Below are 12,874 nucleotides of genomic sequence, written 5' to 3'. Positions count from 1 at the left end.
CATACCCTAAAATTTGCCCACCACATTTTTACCCAAGCTCATTTGAAGTACAAAGCTCAAGAACACTTCCATACAATAAAAATTGAGAGAGTTATGACTTGCACAAGTTGATTGATTTTGAAAAAATAAATGGAAAGTCAATTTGAGTAAATTTGATATTTTGTGACTAAGGAGCCCATCATTTGGCTTCTAAACAAGCCCATGATATCAAAATAATTCTTTATATCCATTATGTTATTTTTATGATATTTATTTAGGTTTATTTGAATTTTATTCATGTAAACATTAAATAAATTATTAAAAATATAAAATAAAAGGATTAAATCATAAATGTTATCTCAAATGCTTCTGGAAGCTAAAGACTTGGCCTTGGACAGCAAATGAAGCGTGTGAAATTGGATGAAGATTTGATTGAGACCAAATAGCAAATTTCATATGAATCTCAAATCAAACCTCAATCATAAAGATTATATAGATTTGGTTTAGTTTTGTTAACCTAAATGAATCTCTTATAAATACATGATTCTCAAATGCCACAGAAAAGAAAAAAAATAAGGATTCGGTGCAGCCTCAAGAACTCGGACCCTGCTCTCAAAATTCCAAGAAAAGTCTGAGTTCGGTTTCTACATTGCAACTCAATTGAAGCCATATAATGTACTCCAATCGGTTCATCGTTACTTTCTGAACATAAACCAGCCATTATCATCGATGAAAGCTTCCAGAACGTGAATTCATGATCAAAAGCGAGTTACATATTTTTCCGATTTGATTCCGATTTAGAAACCACCATTGCTAGGTTTACATAGCTTCAAATTGGGGATTCCAGTTAGAAGGAAAATTGGCCAAAACCGATTGCACCACTGGATTCAGAGAGTTATTTCCAATCGAATCATGTCTTTAGATTTTATTTAATCACTGTGTTCCTTTAGCTTGAAAATTGCAGGACATGGCTGAAAACTAAAGTATCTCGCGAAAGAGAAGAAGGCTGGGCGCGGAGGACTTTTGGCTTAAATTCCATTGGCTTGTTTTCCTTTATGACATGCTTGTTGTTTATTAATATCGATTGACCCTCGCAGCTTTACTGGCCAGGATAGCGCTTTGCAAAGCATGGAACCAAGGTTCGATTCTCACTGGCCTCATTAATTTTGGTCATTTAAACAAACACTCTACTAGAAGATCCTACGCAGCGCACCCGGACGAACCCACGATACACCTTCAACTATCGAGCCATCAGATCTCAGACTCAGCTAATCTAACGCTCCTGAGAGCGCAGGTGCATCATGTACCTCACAGATCAACCACACCCAATCATAAGCTAAGTTTCCATTATCTCTTTATTCTTAATTACATAGTTTTTATTTGTTTCTTTATTTTTGTTTAATTATTTTTTATTGTTTATTTATATATTTAATAAACTTTCTTTTTTTTTTTCTTTAAAAACAAATTTCTTCTAAAATTTCTTTTTTTTATAAAATTATTTATTTTGAAGATATTTATTTGATGATTAAATTAATATAGTTGTTAAATATTTAATTAGGTTAATATTTTTTAGTTAATAAAAACCCATATTAGGATTAGATATTTAATCGAAACCCTATTTTCACCGATTTAATTAATTAGGTTGAAAACCAATAATTAATTAATTGGACTTTTATTTATTCTATTAACTATAGTTAACTTGCGCCCTGATCAGGGTTTGTGACGAACATTCAAATACACTGAATATCTCTTCTGTGCCTTTTCAGGTTTACCAACATGGTTCTTTTCGACTATGCGCCTCGCCGATTATAGAAGCTAAGTTCTATTTCATATTTATTTTAAGTAGTCATTCTGTTTTATTTTGTTCCTTTTCATCAAATTAGGGTTAACCTTAATTGCCAATGAACTGCCTATACACTCACGCCTTGTTGTTTCTTCTTTCAGTTCTCAATGGTCAGAGTCAATGCTTCAGGCAAACCTTTGCCCATTAACCCTGTTAGGGCAAATGCCAAGCTAAGTACTTTTCATTCATTTATTTTATTAATTTCATTATTCCTTTTTATGGTTAATAGAATTCGCCTTCGAATCTGGTAATGCACTCACCCTTATTTGTTTGCCATTTTTCCTTTTCAGGGTTTGTCGAATGCCAAAGCTACGCCGTTGGTAACCCTAAACCTCATTTTATTTTATGGCTTTTATTATTACTTATGTCAAACCCTATTAAGGGATCCACTGGTTTCATCGTCCCCTCCCCATATTACTGTTGTTCTTGCCTTATATTATATGCGTGGTTAGTAAATTAGGGAGTGACAACCATTAAATTGAATTAGCCTCACTAATTTACAAGATAATATAATTGAATATAATCACGTGATTGGTGCACACACGCACGCTTTTGGGTAACCCTCTCTGTTGCCTTGTTGCCTGTTGCCTTGTTGCCTTGTGTTTTTGCAGAATAGTCAGTCCCTCGAATATGAGGATACCTCAGCCATGTTGCCTCGATAAAAGGTCATGAGACCCTAAAAATGATGCTGCCTTCGATACACTAACATGACCTCGACCCTCGAAAGTTGCCCACGAATAAGGCTGAGGTATCTTCTGGTTGCCTACGAAAGGCTATTCTGATCTTTCCCCTTAGACTACCTGCCCCTCTATGGCATGGGTCAGTCTTTGGGCGAACGATGTCTCGATGACCCTCCAACCTCCAAACGAAAGGCTTCCTGCCCACTTATGGCAAGGATTGACCCTTTCATTCTGAAAGGCTAAAAAGAGACCTATCATTTGAGTTTAAGGTAATTGCCCCTAATTGCCTTGCCATGCTCTATTTTCTATATTCTTTCTCAAAATTCTTCAAACACTGGCTACGCTCATTTACGAGCTAAAGTCCATTTTTCCTCTTTCATCTACATTTTCTGAAAACGAGCAAGCAAAGCAATTAAGAGCCCATGGAAAATCATGGATGCAAAGGGTGCCTTACACCTTCCCTTTGCATAAATTACCCCCCGAACTTAGATTTCTTTAAAAGGTTTTTTTCTGTTTCTTTTAGCCTTTCTGAATTTGTTTGGATAAAATAAAAGTCGGTGGCGACTCATGCTTAACCGCGACATTCCGATCAATAAAAAGTCAGTTCACCGTATTACAGAACTGGCGACTCTGCTGGGGATTTTCTTATAAAAGAGGGGTTACCTTAAAAGCTTAGGATTCACTTAATTGTTTTCTATTGTTTGCTTTGCTTGCTTTATTTTTTCAGGGCTGTTTTGGGAAAATTGAAGGACGAATCCTATTCCCGGATTCAAGAACACTTAAGATTAGGAGTGACATAGTCATGGCGACCTCTTTCACATATGTGGGAGATGAGTCAATATGAAGTTCACGCTTGAGTTAGGACTCCATAGCATATGCACACCTTTCTCAAATGAGGGGGGTCTATGTATGTGTCTGTGGGTGCGCCGGAGCTCAAGGACCTTTAGTTACCCTTAACCCATCCTGGCCTTTAGGAACGTAGTGGGGGGACTACTCTTGACAAATGTTAAGAACTAGTCGCTACCCGATGCTACAATTCAGATAGGTTCTTTCTCAAAGTATCATTGCATGGTGCGAATGCATCATGTCCGAGGGTGCTTTAGAAGGGCTGACAATTCTGGATAACTTGTAGAACCCGTTGCTGAAATCTCCTTATCCATAGAAACACCCTTGGGAAGGACACCTGATCAGACTCCATGCAAGCCTTAAGCCAAAAATTGTGTGACTTGTGTGACTTGCGTGACTTGTGTGACTTATTGTGTTTACTACTAACCTTCATTTCCTTGCAGGTTTTGTTAAAAGGACTTGTTTGTCCTTACTATCTCACACTATGCCAAATGAACTTCATTCGCATAACATCATGACATCATGACATCATATCATATTAACTAACCCTTTCAAGGATATTAGGGATTTAGGGCGCACAATTTCAGGGGCTCTTATCAAGGACGGAATTCCTATCTAGGGGCAAGAGGATTTACTTTCCTCTGGCCATTTGTCATCCAAATCAAAGACACCGTACCTGTCAAGGGGCAAAAGGATTTACTTTTCTTTGGTCGTATGTCCTCCGATTCAAAGACTCAGTACCTAGCCAGGGGCAAGAGGATTTATTTTCCTCCAGCCACATACCTTCCGATTCAAAGGTTTAGCACCTAACAAGGGGCAAGAGGATTTATTTTCCTCTAGCCATGCACTTTCAAATTCAGAAGTATCCCAAATCAGAGGCGATGACCCACTCGATATGGTGAGCTTGATTCTCAAAGAAAGACGTTCCAAGACAAGGTTCAGATTTCTTCAGACCAAGGCGCGACCAAATCATTTTCTAATGTTACTAACTAAATGCCTAAAGATCCTTGAAAATTATTGCATTTGCATTTATAACATCGCATAACAGGTTTCTCACAACAAGTATCTCATCCTCCCTTGTTGTTTACTTCATCATAAATGGATTTCGAGCAATCAGTCAAACACCTCCAGGCTCGGAATATCCGATCCCAGACTTTGATTCTGAACTCACCTAAGGGGCAAGAAGAATTGAAGACACTCCTATTCTTGGGGTACAATTACAATGCGAGATGCGCTTATTATTCGAACAATCCTGGTTATGGTGTAAAGGATGGTAGACCGCTGAAGCATGCGATTAAAGATCTAATCATGACACTCAAACCAGAAAAGACCACGACAATGAAGTCACGACAACTGAGTCATGACAACAAAGTCACGACAACTGAGTCACGATAATGGAATCACGACAACTGAGTCACGATAATGGAATCACGACAACGAAGTCACGACAACTGAGTCACGATAATGGAATCACGACAACTGAGTCACGATAATGGAATCACGACAACTGAGTCATGATAATGGAATCACGACAACTGAGTCACGATAATGGAATCACGACAACTGAGTCACGACAACTGAGTCACGATAATGGAATCACGACAACTGAGTCACGATAATGGAATAACGACAACTGAGTCACAACAATCAATTCACTCATATGATCCAGACGCTCAGGGCAATCGAGCCAACGAATTCTAACACCTACATTCCTAACTATAATCCCAATGCGAGGTGCGCGTACCATTCCAACATTCTTGGACATTACACAAACAATTGCTGGACATTAAAGAATAAGATTCAAGATCTGATCAATGACGGAGAAATCAAATCCAACCCTCCTAAAACCCCTGTGGTGATCACCGCTCCTATGACTAAGTCATGACAAGACTGATTGACGTCTAGACGGACAAACTTTTGGATCATTAGATCTACTTTCATTTGCAAGTTTCTTTTATGTTTGTTTAAACATTTGACTCATGATAGACATTATCTGTTTTAATAATCATCATTAGTGCATTGCATATATTTGCCTTGAATAAATTATTTCGCTATCACTCATTTTAAAATATGTCTCTACTTTGCATATATTTTGTGATACTCGACTCCTACTAAAGCTGTATGCCTTTTGAGGGAGGATGACGAAAACGATACCACAACCTCACACAGTATGCTTTTGAGCGGACTATGCTGACGATGTACAGGCATTGTTTCAATTCCTAAACAGTGGAGATATAAGGATGTTAATCCCTTGTCAACCCCTTTGAGCCAAAGAAGTAGAAGTTTCTTTCTTGTACTAATTAAAACCCGTGATCATAACCTGGGGCAGGGTAATTCTCAGTTAATTTGGCTGTGCATTCTATTTTAAGAAGAATCATTCAGTACACCTTTCAACGAAGATTTCAATCACAAGCGTTCATCCGCACACATCAAAGAAGCGTGGGAGATGTCAATCAAAAGCTAATGATGGTTCATCGATCATTAAGTAAGGCAGTCAACATCTTTCAAAAAAAAAATGATGAAAAAACATATATACAAAGAAAAGCCTGCTAAGTCAAAAATCAAAAAGATGACTTAGGCGAAAAATCAAGGCATCCCGCTGACTGTAAGCTCAAAATAAACAGTTCAGGCAAAAGTTAGGGATATCAAAAGGATGAAAGAAGAGAAGTCAATAAATTCTTGAACAACACAATGTTGTGACTACCAAAAGGAAGAAGTGACTGCCATCTCAAAAGTTCTCTTTGCTTGTGAACCATCATCATGATCAAAGGTTCAAATCCAAAAGTCTCTTGAAACCTGATTGCATAAGTTGAAATTAACTGAGTTTAGGACTGAAGATCATCACGAAGAGGGGTGGGTACAATCAAACTTTGAGCCTTTATCCCTTGTTTCTTAAACCGTGAACCAAGCCACGTTACAACCCTTGAAAGTCCTAATTGAAGCATGGTTAGTTCGAAAGCATACTGTCACCAAAAAGGTATCCCGACTCCTTAAGGTTTACTAAAATGCTGAGTCGATATTTCACTTCTACAAAAATGGCATGTTTTTACAAATATCACGCTTTTACATCTCTTGTTTTAATGTTTTTCAAAATCAAGACAAACGTATGCATTGCATCTCATGAATTCATTATTAAACAAATTCTGCTACATAATTTCAAACGTTAGCAACAGAAAGAATTTGCACAGGGTACAACTAATGACTGAAAGTTATCCCGACAGACAAGATTACTCCAAGAAGCAATGTCTCCTACGTATACAAGGGGCATGGCACGCTTTGCCCAATCAATCTGGGGCAATCAAGTCAAGATTCGAAGAATCTCTCAAATGCCAAAAAGTCAAAGGCATACATCCCAAGTGGATTTCAAACTATTTCCCGATCAATTTGGGGCAATCAAGTCAAGATTCCGAGAATCTCTCAAGGATGCCAAAACAATCAGGGGCATGCACCCAAGCGGGTCAGAATCCATCGCTCGATCAGTCAGGGGAATCATCCCAAGTTTATGATTACTAGGGGCATGCACCCAAGTGGGTCAGAATCCATCGCTCGATCAGTCAGGGCAATCATCCCAAGTTTATGATTACTAGGGGCATGACGCCCATAGTGCACATCTCATAAAGTCCTCGTGGGGAGAATCTTTCCAAAGTTCCTACTAGCAGGGGCAAACCTATGCAAGTCCAGTTTGACACTTCGATCAATATTTATTGGTGTGTCCTAATCAATACAAATCCCGGAATGGCAGCTACCATAGTACTGGGGGCAATATTCAAGACACCCACGTCTTCCACACAGCCGATTTCAAAAGATCATATTCACACAGAGCAAGATATCTTCAAACATACTCGTCCCGACAAAGACATGGCTCCCCAACAGAGTTTACATCTTCAACACTACCGGCTCTCCAACACTTTGCTCTTCTCCAACATGGTTTATTAATATCTCTAATCCCCAATCAGGGAACATCAAGTTACTGATCATCCCCAAGCAGAAACCATAAATCCCCAGCTGAGCATCTTCAAGATAAGATCAAAACATCAAACTCACAATGACATAGAGATTTACCTTCTCAATTAAGATGCTTCGAGTAACATAAATCATAGCCATACATCATATACATCACATGCATATTCATACATTGCATGCGGTTAGAATTCGTCCATAACATACAAAGTTTCTCATTTATTTTGAGGGACTCATTACATAATACAGGCATCATAACATTGCATAAAGACTAACTATACCTATTGCAGGATACAGGTACCGACAAATGAACGAAATCTCCAACTTTCCAAGATCTAATTCAGCTACTACGAATGGTACTGACACGGTCAATGCTCGAAGATCTAATTCATTTACCACGAACGGTAATGACACGATCATTTTCAAAGATCTAATTCAGTTACTACGAACGGTACTGACACGGTCAACTCTCGAAGATCTAATTCCATCATCACGAACGGTGTGGATACGATCAATTACCTCCCAAGTCTAATTCAGTTACTACGAACGGTGCTGACACGATCAATCTCCAACAAACACTTCTTAACATACTAAGCTCAGATTCAACCTAACGCACGGTTTTCCAGACATCTGCGGATGCAAATTGGATTAGTCTAACGCATGACTTATCCTTCAACCTAACGCACGGTTTTCCAGACATCTACGGATGCAAATTGGATTAGTCTAACGCACGACTCATCCTTCGACCTAACGCACGGTTTTCCAGACATCTATGGATGCAAATTGGGTTTAGTCTAACGCACGACTTATCCTTCAACCTAACGCACGGCCTTCCAGACATCTACGGATGCAAATTGGATTCAGTCTAACACACGACTCATCCTTCAGCCTAACGCACGGTTCTCCAGACATCTACGAATGCAAATTGGATCTGATCTGACATACGACATATCCTTCAGCCTAACGCACGGTTTTCCAGACATCTGTTGATGCAAACTAGACCCAGTCTAACGTACGACTCAACCTAAGTCTATCTCTTAGAAACGGTCTAACATACGACGTATTCTGGTTCTCAATTCTATCAAAGCTTGATGGCATCTTTAAGCCCATCTCAATCATGCATATGTTCTAAATCCCTGGATGGCATCTTCAAGGCCATCTCCCAAAGTCCATTCATCATCAGCAAGGGCAAATTTCTTGGTATTATAGTGTTCAATCCTCTTCCACCTTCAGATTCCGACTGGCGTACAAACCACTCTACATCTTCAGGTTTAAGACAATTGAACAGGGGCAGCTGTCATACCCCAAAATTTGCCCACCACATTTTTACCCAAGCTCATTTGAAGTACAAAGCTCAAGAACACTTCCATACAATAAAAATTGAGAGAGTTATGACTTGCACAAGTTGATTGATTTTGAAAAAATAAATGGAAAGTCAATTTGAGTAAATTTGATATTTTGTGACTAAGGAGCCCATCATTTGGCTTCTAAACAAGCCCATGATATCAAAATAATTCTTTATATCCATTATGTTATTTTTATGATATTTATTTAGGTTTATTTGAATTTTATTCATGTAAACATTAAATAAATTATTAAAAATATAAAATAAAAGGATTAAATCATAAATGTTATCTCAAATGCTTCTGGAAGCTAAAGACTTGGCCTTGGACAGCAAATGAAGCGTGTGAAATTGGATGAAGATTTGATTGAGACCAAATAGCAAATTTCATATGAATCTCAAATCAAACCTCAATCATAAAGATTATATAGATTTGGTTTAGTTTTGTTAACCTAAATGAATCTCTTATAAATACATGATTCTCAAATGCCACAGAAAAGAAAAAAAATAAGGATTCGGTGCAGCCTCAAGAACTCGGACCCTGCTCTCAAAATTCCAAGAAAAGTCTGAGTTCGGTTTCTACATTGCAACTCAATTGAAGCCATATAATGTACTCCAATCGGTTCATCGTTACTTTCTGAACATAAACCAGCCATTATCATCGATGAAAGCTTCCAGAACGTGAATTCATGATCAAAAGCGAGTTACATATTTTTCCGATTTGATTCCGATTTAGAAACCACCATTGCTAGGTTTACATAGCTTCAAATTGGGGATTCCAGTTAGAAGGAAAATTGGCCAAAACCGATTGCACCACTGGATTCAGAGAGTTATTTCCAATCGAATCATGTCTTTAGATTTTATTTAATCACTGTGTTCCTTTAGCTTGAAAATTGCAGGACATGGCTGAAAACTAAAGTATCTCGCGAAAGAGAAGAAGGCTGGGCGCGGAGGACTTTTGGCTTAAATTCCATTGGCTTGTTTTCCTTTATGACATGCTTGTTGTTTATTAATATCGATTGACCCTCGCAGCTTTACTGGCCAGGATAGCGCTTTGCAAAGCATGGAACCAAGGTTCGATTCTCACTGGCCTCATTAATTTTGGTCATTTAAACAAACACTCTACTAGAAGATCCTACGCAGCGCACCCGGACGAACCCACGATACACCTTCAACTATCGAGCCATCAGATCTCAGACTCAGCTAATCTAACGCTCCTGAGAGCGCAGGTGCATCATGTACCTCACAGATCAACCACACCCAATCATAAGCTAAGTTTCCATTATCTCTTTATTCTTAATTACATAGTTTTTATTTGTTTCTTTATTTTTGTTTAATTATTTTTTATTGTTTATTTATATATTTAATAAACTTTCTTTTTTTTTTCTTTAAAAACAAATTTCTTCTAAAATTTCTTTTTTTTATAAAATTATTTATTTTGAAGATATTTATTTGATGATTAAATTAATATAGTTGTTAAATATTTAATTAGGTTAATATTTTTTAGTTAATAAAAACCCATATTAGGATTAGATATTTAATCGAAACCCTATTTTCACCGATTTAATTAATTAGGTTGAAAACCAATAATTAATTAATTGGACTTTTATTTATTCTATTAACTATAGTTAACTTGCGCCCTGATCAGGGTTTGTGACGAACATTCAAATACACTGAATATCTCTTCTGTGCCTTTTCAGGTTTACCAACATGGTTCTTTTCGACTATGCGCCTCGCCGATTATAGAAGCTAAGTTCTATTTCATATTTATTTTAAATAGTCATTCTGTTTTATTTTGTTCCTTTTCATCAAATTAGGGTTAACCTTAATTGCCAATGAACTGCCTATACACTCACGCCTTGTTGTTTCTTCTTTCAGTTCTCAATGGTCAGAGTCAATGCTTCAGGCAAACCTTTGCCCATTAACCCTGTTAGGGCAAATGCCAAGCTAAGTACTTTTCATTCATTTATTTTATTAATTTCATTATTCCTTTTTATGGTTAATAGAATTCGCCTTCGAATCTGGTAATGCACTCACCCTTATTTGTTTGCCATTTTTCCTTTTCAGGGTTTGTCGAATGCCAAAGCTACGCCGTTGGTAACCCTAAACCTCATTTTATTTTATGGCTTTTATTATTACTTATGTCAAACCCTATTAAGGGATCCACTGGTTTCATCGTCCCCTCCCCATATTACTGTTGTTCTTGCCTTATATTATATGCGTGGTTAGTAAATTAGGGAGTGACAACCATTAAATTGAATTAGCCTCACTAATTTACAAGATAATATAATTGAATATAATCACGTGATTGGTGCACACACGCACGCTTTTGGGTAACCCTCTCTGTTGCCTTGTTGCCTGTTGCCTTGTTGCCTTGTGTTTTTGCAGAATAGTCAGTCCCTCGAATATGAGGATACCTCAGCCATGTTGCCTCGATAAAAGGTCATGAGACCCTAAAAATGATGCTGCCTTCGATACACTAACATGACCTCGACCCTCGAAAGTTGCCCACGAATAAGGCTGAGGTATCTTCTGGTTGCCTACGAAAGGCTATTCTGATCTTTCCCCTTAGACTACCTGCCCCTCTATGGCATGGGTCAGTCTTTGGGCGAACGATGTCTCGATGACCCTCCAACCTCCAAACGAAAGGCTTCCTGCCCACTTATGGCAAGGATTGACCCTTTCATTCTGAAAGGCTAAAAAGAGACCTATCATCTGAGTTTAAGGTAATTGCCCCTAATTGCCTTGCCATGCTCTATTTTCTATATTCTTTCTCAAAATTCTTCAAACACTGGCTACGCTCATTTACGAGCTAAAGTCCATTTTTCCTCTTTCATCTACATTTTCTGAAAACGAGCAAGCAAAGCAATTAAGAGCCCATGGAAAATCATGGATGCAAAGGGTGCCTTACACCTTCCCTTTGCATAAATTACCCCCCGAACTTAGATTTCTTTAAAAGGTTTTTTTCTGTTTCTTTTAGCCTTTCTGAATTTGTTTGGATAAAATAAAAGTCGGTGGCGACTCATGCTTAACCGCGACATTCCGATCAATAAAAAGTCAGTTCACCGTATTACAATTAGCCTATTGAATTTCTTCTATTTTGGCCTCACCATTCTCTCATCTGTTCAAAATCTACTTTGATTTGGGAACACATTTCTTCCTTTAACTAGATTGCTTTATGGGGTTCATTCTCTTAGTTTGAGCAAATTCTTGTTGGCTAATATGTATGAATCTTTCGATAACATGTATGATTCTATTTTGAAGAATCGATATCAACTTTCAAACATAGGATATCGTTTTCGGCTTATGCAATTGTGGTTGAATGTTGTTTTCTTACTTAGGCTTTAAATTTTCACCATGGCCCTCTCTCTTGAGATTCGTTATTATGGGAGACTTGTTCATCTCAATGACAATGACTGTTCAGCTGAGGTCGAAACCATCTTAAAACATAATTGAAATTTCAATTGGTTCTTTATTTTAGGACCGAGTCTCTTCACCCAAAAATTCCCTTATACCATGGTAACTTTCTTTGGAGGTTTCCCTTGCTGGTCGTTGCCATTTCTACTTCTTGATCAAATGTTTCGAGCAGGAAATAGAGTTTATATGAACGCCCTTGCAATGCGTTACTGAATGCAATGTTTACATCTATTTAATAGTTTCTATAAGTAATGTAGTTGTAATTCAAAAGATGAATGATTGTGCACAACTTCTTGAGTGTTTATTTTGCCGCAATGTGTGATGTTATAGCAACTTCATCTTTTCCAAATATTTTTCACCGCTGGGTACTGGTATATATATATCCACTAAGTTCTTCTTCGCCAAGTACCTTATGATATTCAATCATTTTTTAGACATTTCTTCTTAGATAAACCACTTTCTTTTCATTATTCATTATCAATATTTTGGCTTCTCCTAATGAATCCTCTAACGGATCATTTCTCATATGGTTAGGGTGTCTGTTAAGGTATATAAGGCCGGGATATTAATGGAAGAACTTAAGCTTTACCTTATCCACGACTTCAATATGTTCACATCATACCATGACTTGAGTGATGAGCTAGTGCGCAAAGTGGCGGAGGTTACAATCATAGAATGATGGCTAGGTTAATGGAAAGCCAATATCAGTAGGATGCTTTTTTAATGTATATGCTTCTGTACCTTTGTTTGTTGCTGGTTCTCAGGTTATTTCCTGTTTTTCTCTTGTAAGGGTTTGAGTAACCCTAG

Source organism: Vicia villosa, linkage group LG1 (assembly GCF_029867415.1).
Source record: "Vicia villosa cultivar HV-30 ecotype Madison, WI linkage group LG1, Vvil1.0, whole genome shotgun sequence".
In the NCBI taxonomy this organism is placed as follows: Eukaryota; Viridiplantae; Streptophyta; class Magnoliopsida; order Fabales; family Fabaceae; genus Vicia; species Vicia villosa.
This window is presented reverse-complemented; position numbering follows the sequence as displayed.